The 27,479-nt window shown below is 46.2% G+C and overlaps 1 protein-coding gene across 9 annotated transcripts in view; it reads right to left on the bottom strand.

Annotated features, from left to right (window-relative positions):
* Positions 1-27,479, bottom strand: part of LOC122740550 (phosphatidylcholine:ceramide cholinephosphotransferase 1) — a 276,156-nt gene that overhangs the window by 33,826 nt on the left and 214,851 nt on the right. The window contains exon 1 of one of the 9 annotated variants that reach the window (XM_043982883.1): positions 5,080-5,291. The exons of 6 other annotated variants lie outside the window; for them this stretch is intronic. The gene's annotated coding sequence lies outside the window, so the exon portion shown is untranslated. Of the gene's footprint in view, positions 1-1,025; positions 1,048-1,100; positions 1,349-5,079; positions 5,292-27,479 lie in introns of those variants that run through there. 2 more of the 9 variants (XM_043982885.1, XM_043982884.1) reach the window with 2 other exon arrangements.

Below are 27,479 nucleotides of genomic sequence, written 5' to 3'. Positions count from 1 at the left end.
ACTTTTACCACTATTTCTAACACAGCCTGGTGGCACAGTGGGTGAAACACTGGGTCTGGAGTCAGGAAGACCTGAGTTCAAATCTGGCTGTAGGCACTTGGTAGCTGTGTGACCCTGGACAAGTCACTCAGTTTCCTCATCTGTCAAATGAGCTGGAGAAGGAAATAGCCAACCCCTCCAGGATCTCTGCCAAGAAAACCCCAAATGGGGTCAAGAAGTCAGACAGGACTGAAAACAACAAAAGAACAAATGGTCACTCCCTTCCCACAAAACAAGGCTGACATCTTTCTCCATCGGGACACACGTCTCCTTCTGCCAATTTCCACCAAGAGAGAGGAAGGGCACAGGGGCCGTCCCCATCAACGTCAAGTGCCCGCAGTGGGATCATTTCTAGGTAACTTGATTTCTGGGTATTATTCGATGCAAATTGATGGTGCAGACTGAGAAGCTGCTTGCAATGCCAAGAGTGCACAGACTGGGGGGCAGCTAGATGGCGCAGGGGTTAAAGCACCGGCCCTGGATTCAGGAGGACCTGAGTTCAAACCCGGCCTCAGACACTTGACACTGACTAGCTGTGTGACCCTGGGCAAGTCACTTAACCCCCACTGCCTGAAAAAAAAAAAAAGAGTGCACAGACTGGCCTATGAACATCTCTCCTAGCCTCCGCAGCACAGAAAGAGAGGTAGATTTGGAACCCACACATCTGCATTCTAACAAGCACCCCAAGAGCAGGGACTAGGACTCGTCTCTACCTCATCCCTCCCCCGGGACCGACCACAAAGCTCCGCAGACAGCAGGTGCTTCATAAATGCTTGCCGCTTGTCTGACTGGTCTCAAAGAGCTAAGCAGGCAGCCCTGGAGGGTAGGGCTTTCCCTTCCCATCTGGGTGTCTGCTTTGTTTCTTCTGTTCCAATAGAAGAATTACTCAGCAGAACCAGACCGGATGTTATGGCTCGAGAATTTTTTTTCTTTTACTATCCCCCATATGGACTTTGTGCAGAGAAGGCCAAGATTATTAGACTCACCCTTGAAATAAAAAGCATCACCTGCCAAGTGACGAGTGACCGTTCGAGAATGAGAGACGAAAAGCGTTTGTTTACCTGATTCCTGCCCAGAGCCGGGAGGCAGCCCCTGTCAGAAAGGGAAGGCATTTCAGCCCTTTGCCTTCCCACCTCCAGCAAAGTGGGGTCAGGCAGGAGAGCTGCCCCCAGACAGCCCAACTCCCTCACTTTGCTGAGGGCTATGGGTCATGCAGCTAGGTGGATCTGGGGTATGATTCAAATTCGGGTCTCACTGATTCCAGCCCACCAGCCACGGGGCCCTGTCACTGCTGCTAGAAGCTGACCTAACTGACAGGGTCCATCCAAGGCAGAGCCAGAGCCGATGAAAGTGACCTCAGAAGGGAGGGCGGGCAGAGCTACGGTGGGTCCAAAGGTCATGCCCTGTCGCCAAGTTGGCAAGTCTGATCTTCTGAAGACAAATTATACAGCTGGCTTTGGAGGACCCAAGGCAGACCTAGAAGAGGAGGCCTTCAGTTGGAGAAGGAAGAATAAAGCACTTTCTAAAAAATCATTTATCTGTGCAGGCCATTCCCTAAAGGCCTATTTGGACAGTGTCATACAAGGGGAAGAAAAGGCCCTGCCTCTGGAGTCTGAGCACCCAGGTTCAAATCCAGCCTAGGATGTCCACGACATACTGTGGTCACCTGGGGATGGTACCTCACACTTCCCGGCCTCAGTTTACTCCCTTGTAAAATTAGGGAGGTCGACTGTAACCTCAGATCCCCTCCAGTTCAAAAGCCCCTTAGGGTCTCTGGGCCTCAGATTCATTTCCTTTGGGCAGCTTTTGGGGGTAGTGCTGTTCAGTTGTTTTGGTCATATCTGACTCTCTGTGACCCCATTTGGGGTTTCTTTGGCAGAGATCCTGGAGGGGTTGGCCATTTCCTTCTCCAGCTCATTTGACAGATGAGGAAATTGGGGCAAACAGGGAAGTGACTTGCCCAAGGTCACACAGCTAGGCCAGATCTGAACTCAGGAAGATGAGTCTTCTTGACTCCACTCTATCCACCTAGTTGCCTCAAATCTGTCCTAAGACACTTGACACTTACTAGCTAAATCCAGCCTCAGACACTTAACACTTACTAGCTGTGTGACCCTGGGCAAGTCACTTAACCCCAATTGCCTCACCAAAAATAAATAAATAAATAGATAGATAAATAGATAAATAAATAAATACATACATACATAAATAAATAAATAAATAAATGTAAAGCCCTTACACGCCCCAGCACATAGTAAATGCTATATAGTTAGTTATTATTATTTTAAATTTTATTATTATTATATGTAAAATGATGGCCACTGAGGTCCAGATACTGTCTACAGAGCAGGGATTTGAACTCAGGTCCTAATTCCAATCCCAGCTCTACTTCCAGGACATCGACACTGCCTCTTTAAATCAAATGAGCCTCTGGACTCAGCCTTAAACCAGTTGCCACTGACAACGGGTCAGTCAGCTAGCACCAATGCTTCAGTGTCCAGCCCCATATTAAAGCTGTCCATTACTATTTTTTTTTTGAGAGAACAGACTGGCAAAAATAAATAAATAAATTGTGTTTGTGTTTACTATGTTGTTCTCAAAGTTAATTAGTGCCAAATGACAAAATTTTGTAGTAAGGAGGAAGGTAGAAATACAGTTGATGAGGACTGAGTGAAGGGACAGGGATATGGAGCCGGGAAAAGGAGGGACCCAAGGGAGACAAGATGGCTGCCAAGTATCCGAAGGACTGGCGTGTGGAAGAGAGAGCAGCCCTGTCCTGTCTGTCCCAGCTGGGATGGATGGCAGGGCTGGGAGTTGACATGAGGCAAATTTGGTCATTCTATCAGGGAATGGGCTGCCATGGATGGGAGGGAATGGGGATTTCCCATTCACAGAGCACTTCAGACCAAGGCAGGGTGACTGATCAAGCACTGGTCCGCAGTTACTCATGTCCCTTCAAGCTCAAAAAGGCACTGCTTCCATGACCTGCTCCATCTCCCTCATCTCCAAGGCAAGGAAAGAAAGAACAGAGATGGTCAGTGATGTGTCTGAGATCACAGAGGAAGCCAGGATTTCAGCCCCAGAGAACCCATTTCAAATCAACTTCAGTGGAGGAGCTAAGACCTACACATCGAACAGCCATGAAGAACTTTGCAGGACCATGGCGGGGGGGGGGGGGGTGTCAAATGTACAATTTTGTGGGACCAGTCAACAATAAAGGGGCTGCACAAAGAGCCCTCATCTGGGCAGTGGCCATAACCATTACTAGAGTCAACAGTGACTGGGGGGGCAGCTAGGTGGTACAGTGGATAAAGCACCAGCCCTGGATTCAGGAGGTCCTGAGTTCAAATCTGGCCTTAGACACTTGACACTTATTAGCTGTGTGACCCTGGGCAAGTCACTTAACTCCAATTGCCCCACAAAAGAAAAGAAAAGAAAAGAACAGTGACTGGCATCAGCACAGGCACCTAAGGGTTCTGAAGTCCTGGGATGGATCTGGGGGAAAGGAACAGAGGCATGGGGCCTCAGAAGGAAAGAAATAGAAAATCTGGCTTCGTCAGAAGCCAGGAATTCCTAAAAGAGAACAAGGAAGCAACAGAGAAACACAGCAAAGTAAAATCACTCAGCATCCTTTGATTATTCTTAATAGTAAAAAAAAAAAAAAAAATTCACCACTGGGACGTTTTTCTCCCATGTTTTATTTTTGAAAATCAGTTGAACTAGAAAGCATCCCAAACAAGGGGAAGTGAAGCAACCCAAGCCAAGACCTCTGGGTTGTCGGTTCTTATCTGTCTGGTGGCTGGTCTCTGCTCTCCCACCTTTGGCCCCACTGCCCCTGCCCAGCTCTGAGCCCCCATCCTCATTCAGGATGGGGGGGGGGCGCATGCATGGGGACAGGCAGGGAGAGGGAAGAAATGACAACAGCCAGAGACTCGACTACCTGTTGTTAGCATGCCTGGGGGACCATAGGAGAACAGGAACCAAGTGTGGCAGGTGTCATCCGGCTTCCACTAAGAACAGACTGATCATCTTTTTTCAAACCAGTGCAGGGAAGCTGGTGACAGCATCCTCGATTACCCAAGCCAGCATCCCTTTTGTAGAGAATTGCTGGGAGCACTGAGGAGTTAAATGACTTAAGATTTTGGAGCCATCTATGCCAACCCTCTCATTTACAGACCAGGAAACTGAGGACCAGAGGAAGGGAAGGGACTTGTCCAAGGTCACACAGCTAGTAAGTAACAACAGAACAAGTGTTTGCTAAATGTATCCAAAAGGTGGGGCAGTATGTGGTGCTGCACTGGACAGAGCACTAGGCCTGGAGGCAGGTAGGCCTGAGTTCAAATCTAGCCTCAGACACTAGCTGAGTGACCCTGGGCAAGTCACTTCACCCTGTCTGCCTCAGTTTTCTCATATGTCAAATGAGCTGAAGAAGGAAACAGCAAACCATTCCAGTATCTCTGCCAAGAAGATTCCAAATGGGATCACAAAGAGCCAGACACGACTGAAACAACTGAACAACAGTATCCAAAAGACAGGGGGCTGCCTTCAGAGGTAGAACTACAGGTTTAGAGCCAGAAGTGACCCTTAAAGGTCATCTCATCCAACATATGGGGAGACTGAGGCCCAAATGCCCATCCCACCATAGCCGAGGAGGGAACCCTAGTAAAGGTGCTGCAGAGGGGATCCTTAGTCCAGCATAGGTCAGACGGCCTGAGCTCTAAGGTCCCTTCAAGGCAGGAGATCTTGTGCATTCTCTAGGTTCACAGAGCCAGGCTAAGTACCAGTGGCTAGATTCGAACCCAGGCCTCTCCATGGCACCTCACCACTTCCTTGTCTGTAAAAACTGGAACTCAGAACTCACTAGAAGTCTTCAGAGCATCAGCGCTCAGGCAGGATTCTATTACAGCTGAAATCATTAGACCTAACGAGGTTTTTAGGTTACAGGTGGATTGATCAGCAATTGCCTGGATAAAGAGACTTGGTAAAGCAAGACCTTCCTTTAACAGCACAATACTGGAGTTTAAATATTCTTACACACACCATCCACCATCCATGAAGATTTCACTCTGCCCACCAGAGCCTCCACTACCAGAGGAAATGAAGGGATGCACCAGGGCCCCCAGAGCTGCTCTGAGCCCTGGATCCTTCGGAAAACACGTCCCAAGGAACTTCTCACTTCACTCAGCAGACTTTCTCAGGCCCACGGCTCTGGCCCCGACTTCACAAGCTTTCTGCTTTGGTTAAATGACCACAGGAATCACACACCATTAAAAATAGCCCCACCACGAGCTGGCTGATGTAATGTCTTTGGCAAAGATTTGCTCACTTGCGACACTTCTGTGAAATACCTGAGCACATGTACATTCTAATAACAAAGGTCAAACTGGGCTTCAAGAGCTTCGGACTTGGTGACTTAATGATTATCCCAACAGAATTAGGCAAGAGCTTCACAGGACAGAAAGAAGGTAACACATATGCATGTACACGTGTGCACAGATGACAGAGAAGTGAGACTCTGCATATATAATACATGACCTGGTCATTTACAAAATACAGGGGACTCTCCCCCTCAATTACCTCCTCTAATACCACTGTAGAGCATGTAGTTAGACCCCAGCTCTTACTAGCAGTGCTGGTACAGGGCCCAGATAACATCTAGGGGGTGCCACAGTGCCCAGAGCATTGTGCTTCCTTTCACAAATCCAACCTCCGACACTTACTAGCTGTGTGACCCTGGGCATGTCACTTTGCCTCTGTCTGCTTCAGTTTCCTCACTTAAGAAATACCTCATTTTATTCTCACCACACTTATTTCTTAAGTGCTTTGTAAGCCTTAAAGTGCTATGCAAATGCTAGGTATAGTTGTTGATATTATTGTAAAGAGTGCAATCTGTGCACAGGCCCTCCATGGGATCTACAATTCCCATCAGAGCACAACTCAGACACCCCTTCCCTATTTGAAGCCTTTCCTGAGTCCATCCCACTCTGCCCGGAAGAACAAGCTCTCTGAAGGCAGGAATTCCTTCCTCATGTTGTCTTTGGATCCTTACCACCTGGCATATAGTAGCCACTTGGTGTCTGTTGAATTGACCTGAGCAGGCAGATCCCTCCCAGCTAGGTGGGAGTTCGCAGATGGATTCCAGATTTCTCACACAAAGACCAGCTATATTCCAGAAGGTTCATCACCAGGCTGACTAGAAGGTGACAAGGGCTTTTGGCCACAGCAACCTTTGACAGCATCTAAGTCAAGATCTAGATCATGGACTGATGTGGTTTTTAAGCAGGGGGTGGGTAACCAGAGAGAGACAGAGGAAAGGAGGAGGGAGAGAGAAAAAAGGGGGGGGGGGAAGACACAAACAAGGGAGAATCAGAAATAATGGAACTCAATAAATATGTGTTTGATAACTAAGGAAAGAATGCCCAATTTGGTTAAAATTTTTGGGAAAACGAACCAAGTCCGGCAGCAATTAGGCTTAGACCAACACCTTTCACTCCATTCCACAACACAGTCTAAATAAATACATGATTTTAATATTAAAACTCACACCATAAAAAAAAATCAGAAGAGAAAAAGATCAGAAGATAAGGAGTATATTCTTAACCAAACAAGGGAGAGAGGCAATCATAAAAGATGAAATAGGTAACTTTGATTACATGAAACTGAAAAGCTTCTGAACAAACAAAATCAATGCACAACTAGGATTAAAAAAAGAAAAACCTTTTTTTTTTAAATTTTTATCAAATTTCTCTGATAATGGGTTTGTGAGAATCCAATGAGATCATCTTTGTAAAGCTCCAAAGCTTTGTAACATTTAGCACTGTGCATGACACTTAATAAATTATTGTTTTCTTCCTTTCCTGGTGTCTTATAGGACAAGGCCACTCCCCATTAGAAAAATGGTCAAAAGATATTAACAAACTATTCTCAAAAGAATCACAAGCTATTAACAGTCACAATAAAAATTGCTCAAAATCACTAATAATAAGAGAAATGCAAAACAAAATAATCCTGAGGTTTCACCTTTTGGCAAAAATAACAAAAGATGGGAACAGTCAATGTTGGAGGGGCTGTAGGAAGTTAGGTACACTGATGCATTGTTAGTGAAGCTGTGAATCAGCTCAACCATTTGGGAAAGTAATTTGGAATTATTTTACAAAACACTTTACTTACATTATCTCATTTAAACCTCATAGTGATCCTAAAAGACACTGTTATGATCATCAACATTTTATAGATGAGGAAACTGAGGCAGACAGAGGTTAAGTGGCTTGCATGGTTACACAGCCAATAAGTATCTGAGTTAAAATATTAACTCGGTTCCTCCTGATTCCACTGTAGCTTATTGTGTAAATAAAGTGATTAAAATACAGCAACTCTTTGACCTAGAGATTCTACTACTAAACATATCCCAAGGAGGTCATTTTAAAGAGTCTCCAAATATGCCAAAATATTCATAACAGCACTTTTTGTGAGAGCAAAGAATGGGAAACAAAATAGATGACCACTGACTGGAGAGCAGCTGGACAAACTGTGGCCCATGAACGTAATGGAATATTCCTGAGCTGTAAGAAATGGCAAGTGAGACGACTACAGAGAAGGGTAGAAAGATTTACACAAACTGATGCAGAGTGGAGTAAGCAGATTCAGGAAAATAGTACGTTCAATGACTACAACGGAAAGAATCACAAAACAAAATCGAAAGTGAATGCTACAAAATTACAAAGAACAAGCATGACTACACAGGAGAGAAGATATTCCCTCCCCCATCCCAAGGTGGAAAGTCCATGAGTGTTGTACATTGCCCATGTTTTCAGACAAATGTGATGTATTTTTCAGTTTCATTGATTTCTATTTTCTTTTTTGTCTTTAAGAAATATTATTTTTTTAATATGGGGTAGCTACCTGGAGGGGGGTGGGGAATGGGAAGAGATACTGGGGAAAATTTTGTTCATGTAAAAAAAAAACCCTCACAAGACATCTATAAATATTATTTTAAAAAAAAAAAAGACCTAGCATCACTCTAGCATAAAGCAGTTCCCTAAGAGCCTAAAACATAGGAGAAACCAATATTCCTTCATTTTATCATTCATTCGTTCGAGACAAGACATATTTATTATTTATTTATTATGTGACAGGCCCTCTGGAAAACAGACAAACTGACCAAGTCCCTACCCTATTTGTTACAAGGGCTTTGTTTTTCTTTTCTTCTAATGGGCAGGAAGAGAAACAAACAGGGTAGCTATTTTTAAACAGACATTTAGGGATCTTTATAAACGATGTCCAGAAAAGAATAGATGAAGAGCCAGAGAGAGGCAAAAACTACCAGGGGAACCTATTATATTCTGAAAAAGAAAAGCAAGATATACAGAATGGAAACCTGCATTTCATGTACCATCCCTTTTGTATATGGAAACAATCAGATCATTTTCTTTGGTGCTTAAGTTTAGAATCTGTAAAAAGACAATAAAAAATGGATGGGAGGAGGAAAAACTCACTGACTGGGTTGGCAATTTCCATCTCAGCTGGGGGGAAGAGGATAAACCCATGCACAGGTAAGTATGATACCCGTGATGGAGAGATGGGAGCAAAGGAGAGGTTTTAGACTTAGCAGCTTCTCCTGCTAAAGCCTGTTTTCCCTTTGGAAATAATAGCAGGGTAGTTGGACCTTAGAAATATGAGATGCTTGTTTCAACACAGTGGCTTGAATATGTCTGTTGTATGCCAGCTTTTGGTGAGGGCTCAAATACCACACAGGGATCTGCTTCTGTTACTGCCTCACCTGAAAAACAGTAATTCTAACCTTGAGGGGGCGTGGCCGGGGATGGAGACAGAGTACCACACTCTTCTCCCATTTCCAATCATTTACACATCATCTAAAGGTGTTTGGTTTTTTGTTTGTTTGTTTTTTCACTATTCACTCAGTTCTCACGTCAGATCCTAAAAGGGCCAAAAAGTCAAATCCAAGATCTCTGCTCTACAATTATAAACATAAATCAAATCACTGGCTCCTAGCCCTGACCGCCTAGAAAATACGGTCTATTCAAAACGAATCCAAATTCACATTCTCAGAAAGAATAATAATAACAATAATGATACAGTGAAGATACATTAATAAAAAGCTAAAAATGTACAAAAAAGACTTTTGGAACAGAGACCTCATTTTACAAGGCAATAGTTTGCATTTTACAAAGCAGTAGAGACTGGTCCAAACCTCTAAGTTTGGTGCCCAGCACTGAAAGAAGGAATCCCAAAAGTGAAATCAAAAGCCCCCGGAGGGGTGATACCCACCCAATGGGCAAGTTTTACAAATTTGTTAACAGACATGGAAGAGTTGACTCACGCATATCAGGATAAGGTCACGGCCCCCAGAAATTCCAAAAAGCTTAAATAACCTTTGTTCCTTGAATTAACTGATAAGCACAAGGCATGCAATGAAATTATGAAAACTGTGCCTCTATTGGACTAGAATCTTACACGAGAAGGTGGTTATGCTTTCTAAATTTAGTCAACAACCCTCATTCCACGAAATGGAAACCCCAAATTAACTCTTCTAGAACTTGACCGTCAACACAGGTCTGGGGGCAGTTAGGTGGCGCAGTGGATAGAGCACCGGCCCTGGATTCAGGAGTACCTGAGTTCAAATTCGGCCTCAGACACTTAATACTTACTAGCTGTGTGACCCTGGGCAAGTCACTTAACCCCAATTGCCTCACTAAAAAAACAAACAAACAAACAAAAAACCCACAGGCCTGTTGCCCACAACCACCTGGCCATCTCATGGATCCACAGAAATTTAAGAGAAAAAAAAATTGTAAAACCCGCCATCATACTGAATATAGGTAATCTCTAAGACAAACTTTCAAAATATAGAGAGAACTAGAAGAAATTAAAGCCATGTGTAAAGAAGACGGCTGCCCCAGCTGCCCCTGAATATGCCAGGCACTGTGCTAAGTGCTTTACAAATATCATTTCATTTGATCTTCACAACAACCCTGGGAAATAGGTGCTGTTATTATCCTCAATTTACAGATGAGAAAACTGAGACTGACAGAGGTTAAGTGACTTGTCAAACTAGTGAGTGTCTGAGGCTGGATTTAAACTCTTCCTGACTTCAGGCCTGACACGCCATCCACTGTGTCACCTAGTTGCATAAAAACAACAACACAGACTTGGTGGCTAGTCACCCAGAAATATCACTGACCTGTAAAAATTGGAGAATAACGTTTTTAATAAATGTTGCCCTATCAAATACTCGGAATCACCAAAGTACATGGGAATAAAAAGCTGTTGGAATACGGACTAGCAGAAGAAACCAGCAGTGTGTAAGAGAGGTGGATAGATCCAACCCTACCACCCCACCATCTGCTGCTGCTATCATCCCTAGGATGCTCTTAATGAGCTGACTCAGCAGGACTTGTATCTTCTAATATTCTTATTCAACTATAGTTATTTTATCTACTACCAGCAGGACAATCCACAGAACACCTGACATGAAACAGTAACCAGCAGGAGAGTAGCAGGTAGTATAGTAGGTGAGTAGTTCAATAGGAAAAATGGGAGATGTTTTCCAATGGTCACTTCAATGTATGTATGTGCGTGTGCATGCATGCGCGCGTATGTGTTTATTTAATATGGCATGACATAACACAACATAATAAATTCTATAATATTATATATAATTGATATAGTAATATATAAAATATTGAAAGCAGACATTAACTTGTTTTAGCATCACAACAACCCATGTTGGATTAAGTAAAAGTTATCCTGTTACCCTGATTCTACAGATGAACAAACTGAGGCTGAGTGCCTCTGAGACTTACTGGCTCCATGGTGTGACCAAGGACAAGTCACTCCACCTCAGAAGCCACAGGCAATTAAGACTTACTAAGCATAGTGTTCTGGAAGAGCTGAGAGCTGCATCATTAGAGGAAGCTCCCACACTCAAGCTTGGCTTTTTTTAATGGCTTTCCTAGCAGTCTAATATCTTGCATTTAAGAATTTTCCCATTCAGTCTTCTATCTCTGAAGAACTCTTCCCCCAGCCCCACCCTTTTTCACTTCCAAATCAAACTGTCTAGATAAGAGTTACTGAAAGGCTACAGACAGAAAACATCATTTTCCGTGATGAGTTTTTTGGCTTTTTTTTTTTAATCGCAGTATCTATCCATTTAAACCCTATATACTAAACACTGTAGAAAATCATGACATGATAAAACGGTGTGCAGTGTCTTTATATATTTTCTAGTTAATGTCTACACAGTCCCTAAGAAGGGGACATATTAGTATTAATCTACATTTTACAGATGGGAACTAAAAAAAAAAAAATGCCATGTTCCTATTACACTGTCATTCCCTGAGATGATAAATGGGTGATAAATGGGGCGGTGAGCTGCTGTCTCCTGGCCAGGATTTAAACACTGGATGATGTTATCTCAAAATGAATTTGAAAACACATTTTTCAGAAGCCAAAAATAGCCCAATAGGCAGTGTGACCCAGAGAACCAGCTGGGGTGTGGAGGAGAGAACACTGGGCTTAGAATCAGGATGACCAAGGCCTGAATGAAGGCCACTCTTCCCTTGACAAACTGTGTGACTTGACAAGTCGCGCTTCCCCTCCCTGAGCTCCAGTTACTTGGTCAAAGGCGTACTGGACCAGAGCAGCTCTATGGGGCCTTTGAGCCCTATGTGTTGCCAGCTCCCAAGAGCCTCTGGGGAAATACAACCAACTCCTCCACTGGATATTTTTTTTTCTTTTTTTTTTTTTTGAGGGGCAATGGGGGTTAAGTTACTTGCCCAGGGTCACACAGCTAGTGTCAAGTGTCTGAGGCCGGATTTGAACTCAGGTCCTCCTGAATCCAGGGCCGGTGCTTTATCCACTGTGCCACCTAGCCACCTGCCTCCACTGGATATTACAGATCTTCATAATGGTACAAATAAAATGGCCCAAGTGTCCAAACCGTTTGAGCTTCAAGAAGTCGCTGCTGGGCAAATATTCCAAGCAGGTGATTGATCAAAAGAAAGGCTCTACATAAACCAAAATATTGATAGCAGCACTTTTTGTGGGAGCAAAGAATTGTAAATAAAACAGATGACCACAGAGAAGGGGAATGGCTAAACAAACTGAGGTACAGAGCGGCAGTGGAACATCACTGTGGCAGCTGGGTAGCTCAGTAGATAGAGAGCCGGGCCTGTAGTCAGGAGGACCTGAGGTCAAATCCAGCCTCAGACATTTCCTAGCAGGGTCACCCTGGGCCAGTCGCTTCACCCCGTTTGCCTCAGTTCCTCACCTGTAACATGAGCTGGAGAAGGAAAAGACAAACCCCTCTAGTGTCTTTGCCAAGAAAACCCCAAATGGGGTCAAGAAGAGTCAGACACAACTGCCTGAAAGGACTCAAAATGAACAAATATGGAGAAGCCTGAAAAGATTCACAGTCATGGCCAAGACAATGATGTATCCAATGAGAACAACAATTTAAATGGAAAGACCAACCACCACAAAAGGACAGAGAACAAATGATGGGAAATGCAGAACAAGCAAGCCCCAAGGAAGAGGTCTACAAAGCTCTCATTACCCCCACCCCCCACCCCTCGGGAGAGGTAGGGGCAGGTCCACAAATTAGAAATTGTGCACAGTGGCTAGAGCATTAGCCCTAGAGTCAGGAAGACCTGAGTTCAAATCCGGCCTCAGACACTTAACACTTACTGGCAGTGTGACCCTAGGCAAGTCACTGACCCTCAATTGCCTCACCAAAAAAAAAAAAAAATCTTACTTATTTTCAGATTTTTAAAAAGATGTTGATCCATTCTGATCCAATGTTTTCCCTCTTCTTTTTCTTAAATTAAAAAAAAATATATATATATATATACACAGGATGGAGACAGAGAAGGATCAGGGTTGAAGATGGGGGCAGGGAAAACAAGGGGAGATGACCCTGCGTTCTTTTCTTTCTTTCTTTCTTTTTTTTTTGTAGGCAATTGGGGTTAAGTGACTTGCCCAGGGTCACACAGCTAGTAAGTGTCAAGTGTCTGAGGCCGGATTTGAATGCAGGTCCTCCTGACTCTAGGGCTGGTGCTCTATCCACTGCGCCACCTAGCTGCCCCATGACCCTGCATTCTCAAGCACTATGCTATCAAAGAGATGCTTCAGGTACAGGTCCAATTCCAGAACAGGTACCTCTTATGCCTGGCCCCCAGCTAAGTTTGGAGAAGTCTGTGCCTAAGGTGCCTATAGCAGAGGGTAACGGAGTTTGGGGACTGCGGAAAAAAACTCTAAAAACCCCATAGGGAAAAAAACTGCACATCCTGGAAGTCAATAACAGACCAGATGGAGATGAGGCACTGGGGACCGAAACAGTCCGCAAAGAAGAAATGGCACAATAGAAAAACAGACTTGAATTCTAACGCTCAGAAAAATGCTTTTGGTATCGTCCACCACACAAAAACTGCTTGTCTAATTTATCACGCCCAAATCCGTTTTTATGCCATAGGCCTACTGGCCACTTAAGTCATTTCAAAGTTATAGATTTCACCGTTTTACTGGAAGGGTGGTGGGGGGTGGCATATAAATTTTTAGATACTCACCATAGAACACTGTGTTCTAACGACAGAACTTCTTGAATAAGGCATAAGGCCTGCAAGTCATTCTGCTCTTTCAGGGAAGTCAGCAAAGGAAGAGGATTCGCCTCGAAGGATGTGAACAGCGACTCTAGTCTTTAAAAGAGGCTGGAGGTCATTTGGTGCTTGTCCCAGAATTCCTGCCTCCTGAAGAGTTCCAAGGCTGGCATATGAGAATCATTTCTCGGGCCTGGGAAGCATGGAACTCATATTGGGTCCTGGAACTAAAGCTTGAAGACATCATAGTGGGGAGGCAAGATGGGAGGGGACTGGAATCTTCCTCCAACAGACTGTGACACTGTGGCAAGAACATGAGGACCCACAAGCCAAAACTGGCCTCAGCCAAGGAGTTGCGGAGATGGAGGCGAAAAAGTGAGCTCAGAGATAGGGGGAAAGAGGAAGATTCAGGCTGGAAAGAAAAGAAAGCTTCCCAATAATCCCCATCCTTCCCTTCTCTCAAACAGAGGGTAAAGGGTTGTTTGTTTTTTATTTTTGGTTTTGTTTTGGTTTTTTTGCGGGGCGATGAAGCTTAAGTGACTTGCCCAAGGTCACACAGCTAGTAAGTGTCAAGTGTCTGAGGCCAGATTTGAACTCAGCTCCTCCTGACTCCAGGGCCGGTGCTCTATCCACTGCGCCACCTAGCTGCCCCGAAGAGGGTTGTTTGCTATCTCTGTTGAGTATTCAACTGCTCAATCTCTCCTCCCTCTTCTGTAAAATGAGGCCACTGGACTAAGAAGGCCTCTCTAAGGCCCCTGCCAGCTCTAAATTTATGATCTTTTCAGGTCTGTGGTCTAGGATTGGAGTCAGGACACAGGTCAAGAGGAAAGCCAGGCAACAGCGCCAAATGCAGGCGGACCCAGAGCTGGCTGTGGCCAGGCCAGCCAAGCCAAGCCCAGGAGAATAGCCATGCCCTGAATGCCAGGATGTTCCTGGCTCTGCTTTGGGGGCAGATTAAGTCTAATCACAGGACAATCCTTGGAGGGATGGAATTGGCTCTCAGATCCCCCCACTAGTCTTCTCTCCCCAGAAAAAGCTGTGATTTTAATCCATGCTCAGATGACCTTGCCATCAGCAGGGATCCTTGTCTCTCTTCTAGGGGTGAATGATAACTGGTTAGTTTCCTTCCAAAATGAACACGGACACCCAGTTGGGCTCTGAGACATCGAGCAATAATAATCCAAGGAATCCCCTCCTTCAGTGTGAAGCAGGGGCTCTTAGCCGTTTGGGTGGCATGGACCCCTCTGGCAGTCGGTGAGGCCTACAGACCCTTCCTCTAAACAATGCCTCAAAATGCAGAAGATAAAATATAGAGGATCTCAGAGGAAACTGATTATACTAAAGCTCCGAGCCTGTACACAAGGAAACCGTAAAGGTGGGCAATCCAGTGAGAGGCCTAATCACTACTGTCATTCTGAAGCCATCAATATTTCTAGAAATCAACTGAAATGTGATACCGAATTCAGGGATTTATTTATATTGCTGACGTCATAGAGCCTGCTGGTACCACTATGGTTCGGTGCCCACATTCACAATAGAAGGAAATGTAGGGGCAGCTAGGTGGCCCAGTGGATAGAGCACTGGCCCTGGAGTCAGGAGGACCTGAGTTCAAATCCGGCCTCAGACACTTGACACTTACTAGCTGTGTGACCCTGGGCAAGTCACTTAACCCCCGTTGCCCCACCAAAAAAAAAAAGAAAAAGAAAAAGATAAAGATAAAAAAGGAAAAAAGAAGGAAATGTAACATTTTGGATAGAGGTAAGGGAATATAAAGATGTCACTCCCCCCCCCCCGCCCCCTTCAAGCTCACAGAACCGCTGAAATCCTTCATGGAGTCTGTGGGCCCCCAATGACAAACCCCTGGTCGAGGGTCAAGGCGGGCAAAGATGCAGTCAAGCTTTGGGGCTGCAACATCACATTGTGAACATCACATACTGAGCCTGCTGCCCGCTGAAGTCTCCGGGGTTTTTCCTATCACCAGATGTCTGGTCACACAAACATCCTCCATTCACACAGAGCTGGCTTTTTTTTCTTAACCCACATGTTGGACTTTGCATGTGTCTTTCGCCAGTTTCATCTTATGATGCAATCCAATTTCTCAATGTCCTTCCTAAAAATGTATCTCAGGTAGGGGTGTGTTCCCCACCCCGGGAGTTGTCAATCAGAACTTTAAGGCCAAAAGGGACCTGAGAGACCATCTCACATTGGAGGAAACAGAGGCCAAGAAAGGTTAAGTAACTTGCAAAAGGTGTAAGTATCAGAGCCAGGATTTGAACTCCAGACCCTGGACTCCTGATTAACTTTTTTTTTTCCATTGCGTCATCCTCCCCCCAAATGTTGGCTCCACTCCCAGACTAATTCACAAAAACTTATTTAAATGAGGCAGCATTTCATTTAGAAGCTGTTGTTTTTCTCCTTCCTATGAGTATTCGCGCCTACCCCTTCAGAAAATGTACTTTGTCCTCATTTGTCCGGTCCTAGCATTCCAAATTCTCCATGCAGACTCGGGCACTTAGTGGGCATTTTCAAAATGTTCGTTAAACTGCACTAAAATCAAGTCATCCCAGGGATGAACCACAGAGTCCGCAGGGACTTGTCTCAGCTCCGCAAGGAAAAGGGGCCTTCAGTACCCCAAGGCTATCTTCCAAAGCATCCCAGCTAGAGTACAGGAGAGGAGGAGCCACTGTTGGCTGAAGGGAACTTCCCCACTGTGGGCAACTAATCACTGTTTCCTTGTCCCCTCTCTAAACAGTGGGCTTCCTGTTCCAAACAACTGTAAGGAGGACATGGCTTCCTTTTGTTCTGATACCCCCCAGGGAAGAGTTTCCCTTGGGGTGGTGGGGGGAGCCCAAGCCCACCTCCTCAGCCTTCAGGGTCATGACTGGTCACCTCCAGTACTGGGTGGGAAGCAGGGAGGCAGAGGGGGCCTTTCTAGAAAATGTCTAGGCACTCCTTCCCCAGTGGCCTGACATAGTCTTTTTCTTCCTGTAAGACAGAGCACAGGAATCGATTTCTGTATGAAGATTTTCATATGAGGCCATTGGATGGGGCAGTGGATAGAGCTCTGGGCCCCCAGTCAGGAAGACCTGAGCTCAGCGACTTACTAGCTGTGTGACCCTGGGCAAATCACTTAACCCTCACTGCCCTGCGCCAAAAAAAAAAAACCCCAAAACAAAAGGTAAGTCATTTTCTGAGTTGGAATGATTTCATTCTCTGTACTGCTATCCCCAGCACTGAGCACAGTACCTGGTGCAACTACCAAAAATGTTGGATGTGGGACTCGGGACGTCCTCGCTTCACCTCTGACCTCTGACCTTTGCTAGCTTGGACATATTGGTTGTCACTGCCCCCTTTGGGGGCCTCAGTTTCTTCATTGGTAAAATGAGAGGGTTCAACTGGATGGGGCCATTTTGGAGACCCTCTCTCACTCTATATCCACAGGGACAAGCCTAGGAATTTACCTATAGCTAAAGAGAAGTTTAAAGGATACATTCTGGCATTAAGTAACAATGGATTTGGGTTCTGCTTCCTGTCTACCTACCCTAGCCCATCAGCCTGAATACCTGGCCTCTCCATCCTGATGTTTTTAGAGGTTCTTTTTAAATAGTTACTCAGCTTGGAAGACAATGGTCATTTTTTTTCCCAGCCTTCCTTCACATTCAACTTTGTTCCCCAAACAGGCAGATCAAATATCACCTCTCCCCTCATGAACTTTCCAGATGAAGAGGCCAGACATTCCCCTGGGTTTTCAGTCTATTTTTTTTTTTTTGGAAGGCTGTGCAGTTAGTCATTTTTTATTCACTCAGCTCTTCAGAGGTTTATCCATCTATGGGCCTCCACCAGGAAGAGTAATCCTTGGCCTCAACAGCCAAGAATAACCTCCTCTGTCACACTGAAGAATAAATTTAGCAGAAGCACAAGAAGATGTTTCCCCCCAAATTCTTCCACCTCGAGTTTACAACCCAAACTTAAAATCGGGGTCTGAGGTGTCGGGGTCCGCAGCATATAAAGCTATTAGGTTATTGCAGAGTTCCCAAAGCCCAAGCCCACCATTTACAGGTGAGGGGAGAGAGCTGTAAACTCTGTCGTCATTTTATGCCTTATCTGAAAAATGTCCAAGAGGAAAGAAACGTCTACGAACTAGAACCGAGGAAACTCCTGGAACAGAAAACAATGACAACAGAAGCAAAACCAAGATGGTGAGAACCAAAGTACCCCACGTTGAGGGGCCCGGGAAGGACTGGAGAAGGACACGAGATTGTCTTCAACTATCTCTACATCTACATGATAAAGGACGATATGTCCCTTATATGAAGAAGATTCCTGAACTCGGCCCTAGCGGTAAGAACGAGGAGTTTTGATGGGAGAGAATGGGAGAAATCATGTACCCAACATCACACAGGTCACATGCGGCAACACTAGAGGGAGAATGAACTTTGAATGAAATGAGAGACTTCCAACCATTCCTGACACCAAGACTAGCACTACCAAGAAATTCTGAAGTGAAAACACAGGCGTCAAAGGAAACGTGAAAAGGAAAACAGGGTGGACAATCATATGGGACTAAACAAAGATAACACTTCCCCTTTGAATCCTATTAACATCAGAAGTCTCTGAAGGGGTTCTGTTATGTCTTGATGATCTTTAGAGAAGCCTGGAAAGGGGAGGAGGAAGAGAAAGAGGAAAATTCTCACATTATCATGGTGCAAACATAGGTATCCATACAAACAAGGAGAAAATAAGGGAAGCAGCCAACACTTGAACTTCCTTCTTATCTGAACTGAGGGAAGCACACACACACACACACACACACACACACACACACACACATTGTCCTTTGTTTTCAAAGAGGACCCATGACATCATGGGGTGATGTCTTGAGATCCAAGGCAATTTCACCAGCTGCACATGCGACGCCTCCTTGGGGCCTCTGCTGAGATCTGGGTGACTGGCTGGACACCAAAGGTAGCCAAGCAGCCCTCACACACCAAAGGTGCTAGTCCTCCCCGAACACCACACACACAAATTCAGAATTAGAGGGAAGGGATTGAGGGGAGGGATTCACTGTAAACAAAACACACTCGAGGGCTATACAAAAATGCTTTTAGCTGTGTTGTGGCTAAGAACTGAAAAATGCCTGAACAAATCATGATCCACAGTCGTGCCCTAAGAGCTGATAAAGGAGTCAGTTTCAAAGACACCTGGGCAGCCTCCTATGGAGTGATGAAGAGTGAAGTGAGGACAACCTGGATGACCAGACGAAGATATAACATGGCAAAGTCAAACGACTTCGCAAGGCTCAGGATCGAGTGCCGATCAGCGCAACGACCAACTTCAATTCCAGAGAACTAATGATGAGAAAGGTGAGATGCCAAATGAGCCTCATGGACAATGTTGAAACATATTCTCCTTGACTGGGCAGGCTATAATAGGGATTTTGTTTTTCTTCTTTTCTTTCTCGAATTGGGGGCAAAGGAGAGAGGCAGGGAGGGAGAGAGGATGGAATTTTGCTAACTGAAAAAAAAATCTGATTAAAAAAAAATCAAGGGTTGTTTTCTGTTTTTTTTTTCTTTTTATCCCTAGTGTTATCAATGTTATCACATAGTAGGTCCTTCATGAACACTTGGTTACAGTTTCAGAAGATGAACTTCGAAGCTGAAATAAGTTCCTGAAAGTGCTACTCCCCAATATAACCTGAATTCATCCATACAGGACTACAGACACTCGGAGATGCCCAAGTCCAACATCTCCTGGAATGACAGTCCCCTCAACAGAGTGCCTTGGAAGAAACCATTTGACTTCTCTGCCTCAAGATACTTCAGTGACAAGGAAGCCAGTAAACCAGTATTAGCCAGTAAGAGCCTGTACTGGTGCCGTTGGCAGCCCAGTCCACTTATGGATAGCCTGTATCTCCAAAGAATTAGTTGAAGTCAAAATCATTCACCTGACAGAGTCAGCAGCAGGATTCAATCCCGGCCACTGCACGGCCAACACTGCTGATACAATGGAAAGGAACCTGACTGGATCTGAGGCTGGAGTTCAAATCTTGCCCCTGATGACTCCCTGTGTGAACTGGCCAGGCATTGCTTGAATGCCTTCCTTTTCTTGTGTAAAAAGAGGCAGCTGGGGGCAGCTAGGTGGCACAGTGGATAGAGCACTGGCCCTGGATTCAGGAGGACCTGAGTTCAAATCCAGTCTCAGACACTTGACAGTTACTAGCTGGGTGACCCTGGGCAAGTCACTTAACCCTCATTGACTTGCAAAAACAAAACAAAACAATCTTCATATTCTTCTCTTACTGCTTCCCTCAGAGGGTTGTTGGGAGGAGAGCCCTTTACCAACTGAGCGTGGAGTTGTCCTGGCCTCATTTAACTATCTCAAGTACAAGGGAAATGACCACTTTGGACAGAGCAGGGCTGAGTGACGTCAGCAGCTCAGTCTAAACACGAACAGCACTGGCATGACATGTTCCAAGGGGTCACAGAGAGTTGGAACGTATACAAAGCACACAGAGAAATAACCACGGAGGAAGAGGCAAGAGCAGAGTCCAAATGTGGTATGAAATCCGAGGCAGGGAAAAGATTCCAAGGGCCTTGCAAGGTTACTGGGGAAGTATGAGCTGACCCAGAGCTATCTGGCTAGAGGAGGAGAGACCTGAGGGGCTGGGCTAGGGGCAGTGAGTTCAGAAAAGAGGCAAACAGAGCCTCAGATTACTGACGCAGTTCTGGACCTCAGGCCCTGAAATGACTCAGCCAGGGTCTCATAGGAAGGACTGGATTGTCCTGCTAAAGACACTACATTGGGGGCAGCTAGGTGGTGCAGTGGATAAATCACTGGCCCTGGATTCAGGAGGACCTGAGTTCAAATCTGGCCTAAGACACTTGACACTTACTAGCTGTGTGACCCTGGGCAAGTCACTTAACCCCCATTGCCCTACAAAAAAACCCCAAAAAACAATTAAGACACTATGTTGGGGCAGCTAGGTGGTGCAGTGGATATAGCACTGGCCTTGGACTCAGGAGGACCTGAGTTCAAATCTGGCCTAAGACACTTGACACTTACTAGCTGTGTGACCCTGGGCAAGTCACTTAATCCTCATTGGGTTTTTCTGTTTGTTTTCTGCTGGGCAAACAAACAAAAAAAAGAAATGATAGATAATTCCCATTTAGGGCAGCTAGGTGGCACAGTGGATAAAGCACCAGCCCTGGATTCAAGAGGGCCTGAGTTCAAATCTGGCCTCAGAGACTTGACACTAGCTGGGTAAGCCTGGACAAGTCACTTAACTCTCATTGCCCTGCCAAAAACAAACAAACAAAACCCAAAACATAACTAGCTATAAAGCACCATGATGTAAGGAAGAACACATAGGTCTCAGCAGGCAAGCTGGCCAAATTCTGACCCCCAAAGAGTCATGGGCTTTTGATCTTCTGTGTCCTGGGACACTCACCTTCCAGTTACTCAAACAATGAGTCCCATGAACTTTGCTCCCGACACCCATAACCCTGGCGCTGTTGACACATCAAAAGGAAAGTAGCAAAGCAAAACACCTGATGACAAGTGGAAAAAACCCTCCCAGGCCTCGTTCAGCTCTCTTCCGCTCTGTTAGATAACTGTGGATGCAGCAGTGATTGCTAAATCAAAGTAGTAAGGCAGGTCTGTACTGAAATCTACCCAGCTGACCTCCAGAACATGGAGGCTGAATAAGAAAAGAGGACCCCAATCCAAAAACCTGTCAAGACAGAGCAGCCTGCCATGACCAAATAAGTGAGGAAAAATTGGAAGAGGTGGCTGGCTATGGGTACAAAATGGTGTATGCACTGTCATAACTGGGCATTATGTTGTCTGGGTTTGATTAACTCTATTTCTTTGTGATCCCTGGAGATGGCGCACCACTCCAGTGTCTTTGCCACAAAAAGCCCATGGACAGCACTGGCGCGATACAGTCCAAGGGGTCACAAAGAGTTGGACATGACTGGACAATGACAAATATCTTTGTTATAAAGTGAAAGCTCAACAAGGATGTACTTGAACAGTTATTTACTCAGCTCTGTGGACAAGACACGGTCTTCAGAGCTGAGACAGCAGCCTGGCAAAGACACAGCCCCCTACCCTCAGGAAGCTTAGAGACTGGCATGAAGGTAAAAAAACCATACAAGTCCTTAACAAATAAGCACATTAAAAAACCCAACCAAGTGCTATTTACTGGACTGGGGAAGGCCAAAAGAAATAAACATCTGATTTCCTAGAGTCCATCACAAGATTTTGGATCTGCCAAGATTGAAGGGGGTGGGGTGGGGGGAGGGGGAAAGAGAGGAGGACGAGGGGCTGCCTCCTGTCAAATGACTGGGGGTGGTTGTTCAAGGCACAACGCTGGCTTCAGATCCCAACTCCGATACTCGCTGGCCTTGGCTTCCCTACCTGTAAGATGAGAGGGTTGGACAACATGATGGTTCAGGCTTCTATGGATGATCTTCGTAACCTCAGTCTGCCCACCTGTGAAATGGGGATTTAGCCCATTCATAACCCCTTCCTCTGCGCTAAGCACTGGATTAGACCCACGTCTCCACCTCCCAGAGTCACTGCGATACTCAAAGGAGACCTCTCTATATGCCAGCTATGCAAGTCTGGGAGGCAGCCCCGGGTGCAGTGCCTCTGCTGACTCCCTGTGGGACCTCAGGGCTGTCCCTTCACACACTGATCTGTACGGTCTAAATCAGAAACCGGAAGCCAGCTCTCCTGCCCGGGCACCAGTCATCTCTTCTCCAGGCAAACACCCCCAGCTCCTTCCAGTGATCTTCCCTCAGCATAAACTCAAGGCCCCCAAGTGTCCCCCCAGCCCAGCCCTCTCCTATTAGACGATAGCCTTCCCATGACCGGGCTCCCACAACTGAAGCTGATCCTCCAGATGGGGATACAGCATGAGCTCCGTAAGGCAATTCAGGGGGTTCACACTGTGGTCAGTACAGGAGAAAATAGGCTCAATCTCACCCCAAAGCTCTCTGGCCCCATCCATAATAAGCTGAACAGAGAGAGCCCAGTCCAATCAGAGAGACCCAGGGGCCGCGGGAGACTAGGCATCTAGAGAAGCCTCTGCTCCTGGAGCCTGGCCACGGCCACCCCCAGCGCCAGACCTCCCAGGTCTCTTCCCTGATAAACAACATTGAGGGCACAGATCTTGGGGGCTTGTTGGACCGTCGGCTCAGCTGCTTCCCAAGAGCTTACCTTGGCAAGACCAGCCTGTGCCGACAAGGTGGGTCAGTTTTCACTTAAAAAGGGGGAAAAGAGAGGAAATGGCCTTTTTTCCATACCAAGACTAACAAGAAGCCAGCCCTGCTCAGTGGGAGCACCACAGCCAGGATCCTTGGGGGCAGCCAACACCACCCATGCAACCAGAGCTGGGGCTCTGATTGCTTCCCAAGCTTGCCTCCAGGCAAAAAGAGCCAAGGGAACTTAGAAAGGGCAATGTCAATACATATTTGCATAAGGTGGGGGGTGAGGGAGGAGATGAGGATGTGCTTAACTTCCTGGATGCAGTAGGCACTCATTCTGTTTGTCTTTGTACCCAGTAAGAGGGGCAGAGAGGTGGTGAAGTGGATAAAGCCCTACTCCCAGAGTCAGGACAGCCTCAGACACTTGACACTAGCTGTGTGACCCTGGACAAGTCACTTAACCCTCATTGCCCTGCAAAAAAAAAAAAAGAGAGAGAGAGAGAATGAAGGACAAACGACAATCTAGTAAGAGGCCACAAAAGACACTCAATAAATCAATCAAAAACAAGCAATCAATGTAAATTTTTAAGCACCCACTATATCCCAGGCCCCAAGCTAGGAACTAGAGATACAAGCAGGAAGAATGAGACATCTCCTACTAGCACAGAGTATAAACTGTAATGGGGGTGAAATTTGAGCCTCTGAAGGACAAGGCCTTTAATCTGTGCCTTCATTTCCCAGCATCTGGCTAGGTGCCTTGTACAAAGTAGGCACTTACTAAATGCTTACACAACGAGGATGAGGGAAGTGAGAGCCAGGCAAATGAAGCCTGTTTCTGTGTTCCTCCTAAAAGGCAATTCCCTCTTAGCATGGAAGGAGGCATGGCCTCTCAGAGGTTCTGCCACTGTAGCTCAAGGCTTGATGGGGGCTATCAAGCTGGCCAGGCCTTGAGGATGGGCTGGGGATGGAATGCGTTGTGGTCTCAGGCCAGCCTGGCTAAGTGGGGCTTTCCCCTCCCAAACTACCTTATGGTCTTGCAGAATGGATTTGGCATCTGACCCCGTGTGCACATACCCTCCCTTCATCGCTACGCCTCAGAACCAAAATGGCGGCAGTCTAACCCTCAAAGAACAGGTCAGCAAGCCTTTACTAAGCACCCATTATGCACCCAGTTCCGTGCTGAGTACCAGGGACACAAAAAAAAAGCAAAACCAGCCCCTGCCCTCTGGAGCTCAGTCTAGTGGAGTCACTTATAACCTCAGAGTGATCTAGGTAACTATAAAATTAGAAGTTCAGGGGCGGCTGGGTGGCGCAGTGGATAAAGCACTGGCCCTGGATTCAGGAGTACCTGAGTTCAAATCCGGCCTCAGACACTTGACACTTACTAGTTGTGTGACCCTGGGCAAGTCACTTAACCCCCATTGCCCTGCAAAAAACAAACAAACAAACAAAAAGAAGTTCAGAGACTGGACTGGCCCAGTGTTTCACACAGTTGCCTGGCATATCATAGGCCTTAATAAGTGTTTCCCGACTGAAATGTTGATTCACCTGCCTCATAGAAGGAGTTTCCTCTTCTAGCAATTCTTGACAGCAGTGAAACCACAAGTACAGTCTACATCCGTATCACCACACCCAGCCCTTGCCTGGCATGCAGTAGGGAAGGGACCATGCCTGGGATTGCTCTGGCACAGGGCACTTCTGACTAGTTCCAGAGAGCTGCCTGGGGCTCTGACACTGAGACTTGGGGGAGGGAATCAAACATTGCCCCGGCTTGGCCGACTCCACTCAAAGCTAGCTCTCTATCTACCACTTCTTGGCACACAGTAGGTGACAAATAAGTGCTTGATGGCTTATCAGCCAGGGAGCCTCTTCATCAGTAAACTGGCTACAGGGTATCAGACTTTCTAGCCACAGAAATTCCCAAAGACCACCCACTAATTTCAGAAACCCAGGAGGAGAGATCTTGGAAGGGCCCCAGGCAACAGAGCCCAAAAGCGAGAGGAAACTGAAGTTTCCAAAGAGGTCACAGAACCAGAGAATCAGAGGCAAACTGGCCCTCAGACGTCATCTAGCCCAAGGTTTCTTAAACTTTTTCCACTCATGGCCCCTTTTTGCCTGAGAAATTTTTACTCGACCCCAGGTAGACAGGTGTATAGAATAGGTATCCATAACCTTTTACCGCTGCCAAATTTTGAGACCTCCACATTCAGTTCCCATATGGGGTCATGACCCACAGTTTAAGAAGCTTTGATCTAATCCAATCCTTTCACCCCCCAAAAAGAAGTGACTTGCCCAAGGTCATATAGGCAAGTAGCTAAGCCAGGCCACAAGCTTTTTCATTTAGAGCTAGCAGGCTTTCTAGGTGTGTCCCCAGAAGGCCCTTTCCTCATTTTGCTGATGAGGAAATATTTGGCTAAATAAATTTACCATACACTGAAGTAACTAAGCCGTTTCTCCTTGCGGTATTTGGCTTCACCGTTGCAATGTTTACTTCCAAAAATCTCATGAATGTGTGAAGAGAACACCACCAGGTCACCGGCTCCAGCCTCTGAGCCGGCTTATTTCCCATGTTCCTCCACCCACACTGGCCTGCTCACCATGCTGCCCATCTCTCGCCTCTGACCCTTTTCAATAGGCTCCACCTCTTGGGAGCCACAGCTTTGGAGGAGGCCCTCCAGCGTCCCGCCTCACCAGGGGCGTTCTCAGGAACAAGGCTCTTATTTTACTCACTGATGGAGGGTGGGCGATTTGCCTGGCATGGCCCAGGTTGTGGATCTCCAAATCCATTCCCCCGCCTCCCTCCCCCACATATGGCCAGCTTCACCTGAGGAGGTGTCGTTCCCCGCCACCTTCCCATCCTGCATCCAGGAACAAGATTCCATTTGAAAGGGGCTTTGGTCAGCTAAGTCCTTCAGTTACCCAGAAATAAAGCCAGATCTTCCCAATGATTTCACACACCAGACTAAAGCCAACACTGGAGCCAAGGGAGATGAGGCAACCTCCCTGAGCCACCTGCCCCCGGATGCTTCCATACATGGCCCGACTCGTGATGGGGACATCTCAACCCAGAGGCCTCTGGATGCTTTGTGGATGACTCCGTCCCAGGTGATGTCCTCCCTCCGGAGCTCCTGCCTCCACAGCTGCTGGTACCTGCACAACCCTCCTGCCCTCCTTTCTCAAAGAATCCCAACCAAGGCCAAGGGGACCTAGTGGGGGCAAAGAGTTGAAGGAGCAAATGAGGCTTCTACACAACTGTGACGCGCAAGTTGCAAGATCCTGGAGACCTTCATGTTAAAAGGGAGGCAGGAAGGCCCTATCAGACAGGGAGTGTCACCGGGAGAGGACAGTAATGTTTGGGGGGGTTTAAAGCTTCAGTAATAACTTGCCAAAAATTTTTAAAAGAATCAACACATGGATCAAACACGAATTATTAAAGAGAGTGGGGGGTGGGGGTGGGTTGTAGCAATGGCCAAGCAGAGGAACATTAGCTTAAGAAAATTAAAATGGGGGCAGCTAGGTGGCACAGTGGATAAAGCACTGGCTCTGGATTCAGGAGGACCTGAGTTCAAATCCAGCCTCAGACACTTGACACTTACTGGCTGTGTGACCCTGGGCAAGTCACTTAACCTTCATTCCCCCCCCACCCCCCAAAAAAAGAAAATGCTGCAATAACATGGCTGAAGCCTTAAGTCACTGCCAGAGAAAGGTATATAGACAATCACTCTCTGGAGAACTGATTTAACCTATGTGCCCACTCTGTGCAAGGCACTGAGCCAGAGTCAAGAATTCCCTAGAAGGTTTTCAAAGTACTTTCCTCACCATACTGAGGGAGGATGTACAAGTACTATTATTGGCAGCTATGGGACACAGCTGTTAGAGTGCTGGAGCCGGAGTCAAGAGGACCCAAGTTCAAATCCAGTCTTACACACTAGCTATACAAACTTGGGCAAGTGACTTACCCTCCGTCTGGCTCAGTTTCCTCATCTGTAATATAAGGATGATAATTGCGCCTGTCTGCTAGGATGATATTTGTAAAGTGCTTTGTACACCTTCGAGCCCTACATAAATATAGCTGTTTATCATAATTCTCGACCCCATTTTAGATTAGGAACCTGTGACTCAGAGGGTAGGTCACCTGCCCAAGGTCGCACAAGCTACAAATCCCAAGGCCGTGGACCTTTCCATGACAGCAATAAAGCAATCCCACAATGCCTTGAGTGGATCTACAGGCGATCTGCGGCACTGATCTCTGCACTCCTTTGGGGCAGACAAGTTCCCAGCACAGGTTAATAGTTAACCAATGTGACAAATGCAGCAGGCATTAACCCAACACTGGGAAACCTTCACAACTCCCTGTGTCCCTTCTCCCAGTCTTTGGTCCAGATGTGTGATTTCAGCCACAGAGAGGAATGTCCGCAGATGGAAAATCCCTTCACCAATGTAGTAAAGCACCTGCTCTGTGTCTTATGGTCTGGGAGAATTGCCTAAGGCACAGAAAGGTTCAGTGTTGTGCCGAGGCTGGACTTGAACCCAGTGCTGCCAGACTCTACCCAACATGCTACACAGCAAACATCAGCCACATATGGTAATAGCAGGCCAGTCTGTCCTAGAACTGACT

Source organism: Dromiciops gliroides, chromosome 2 (genome assembly GCF_019393635.1).
Source record: "Dromiciops gliroides isolate mDroGli1 chromosome 2, mDroGli1.pri, whole genome shotgun sequence".
Classification (NCBI taxonomy): domain Eukaryota; kingdom Metazoa; phylum Chordata; class Mammalia; order Microbiotheria; family Microbiotheriidae; genus Dromiciops; species Dromiciops gliroides.
The sequence above is the reverse complement of the archived record's forward strand: the minus strand, read 5'-3'. Positions and strand labels throughout refer to the sequence as shown.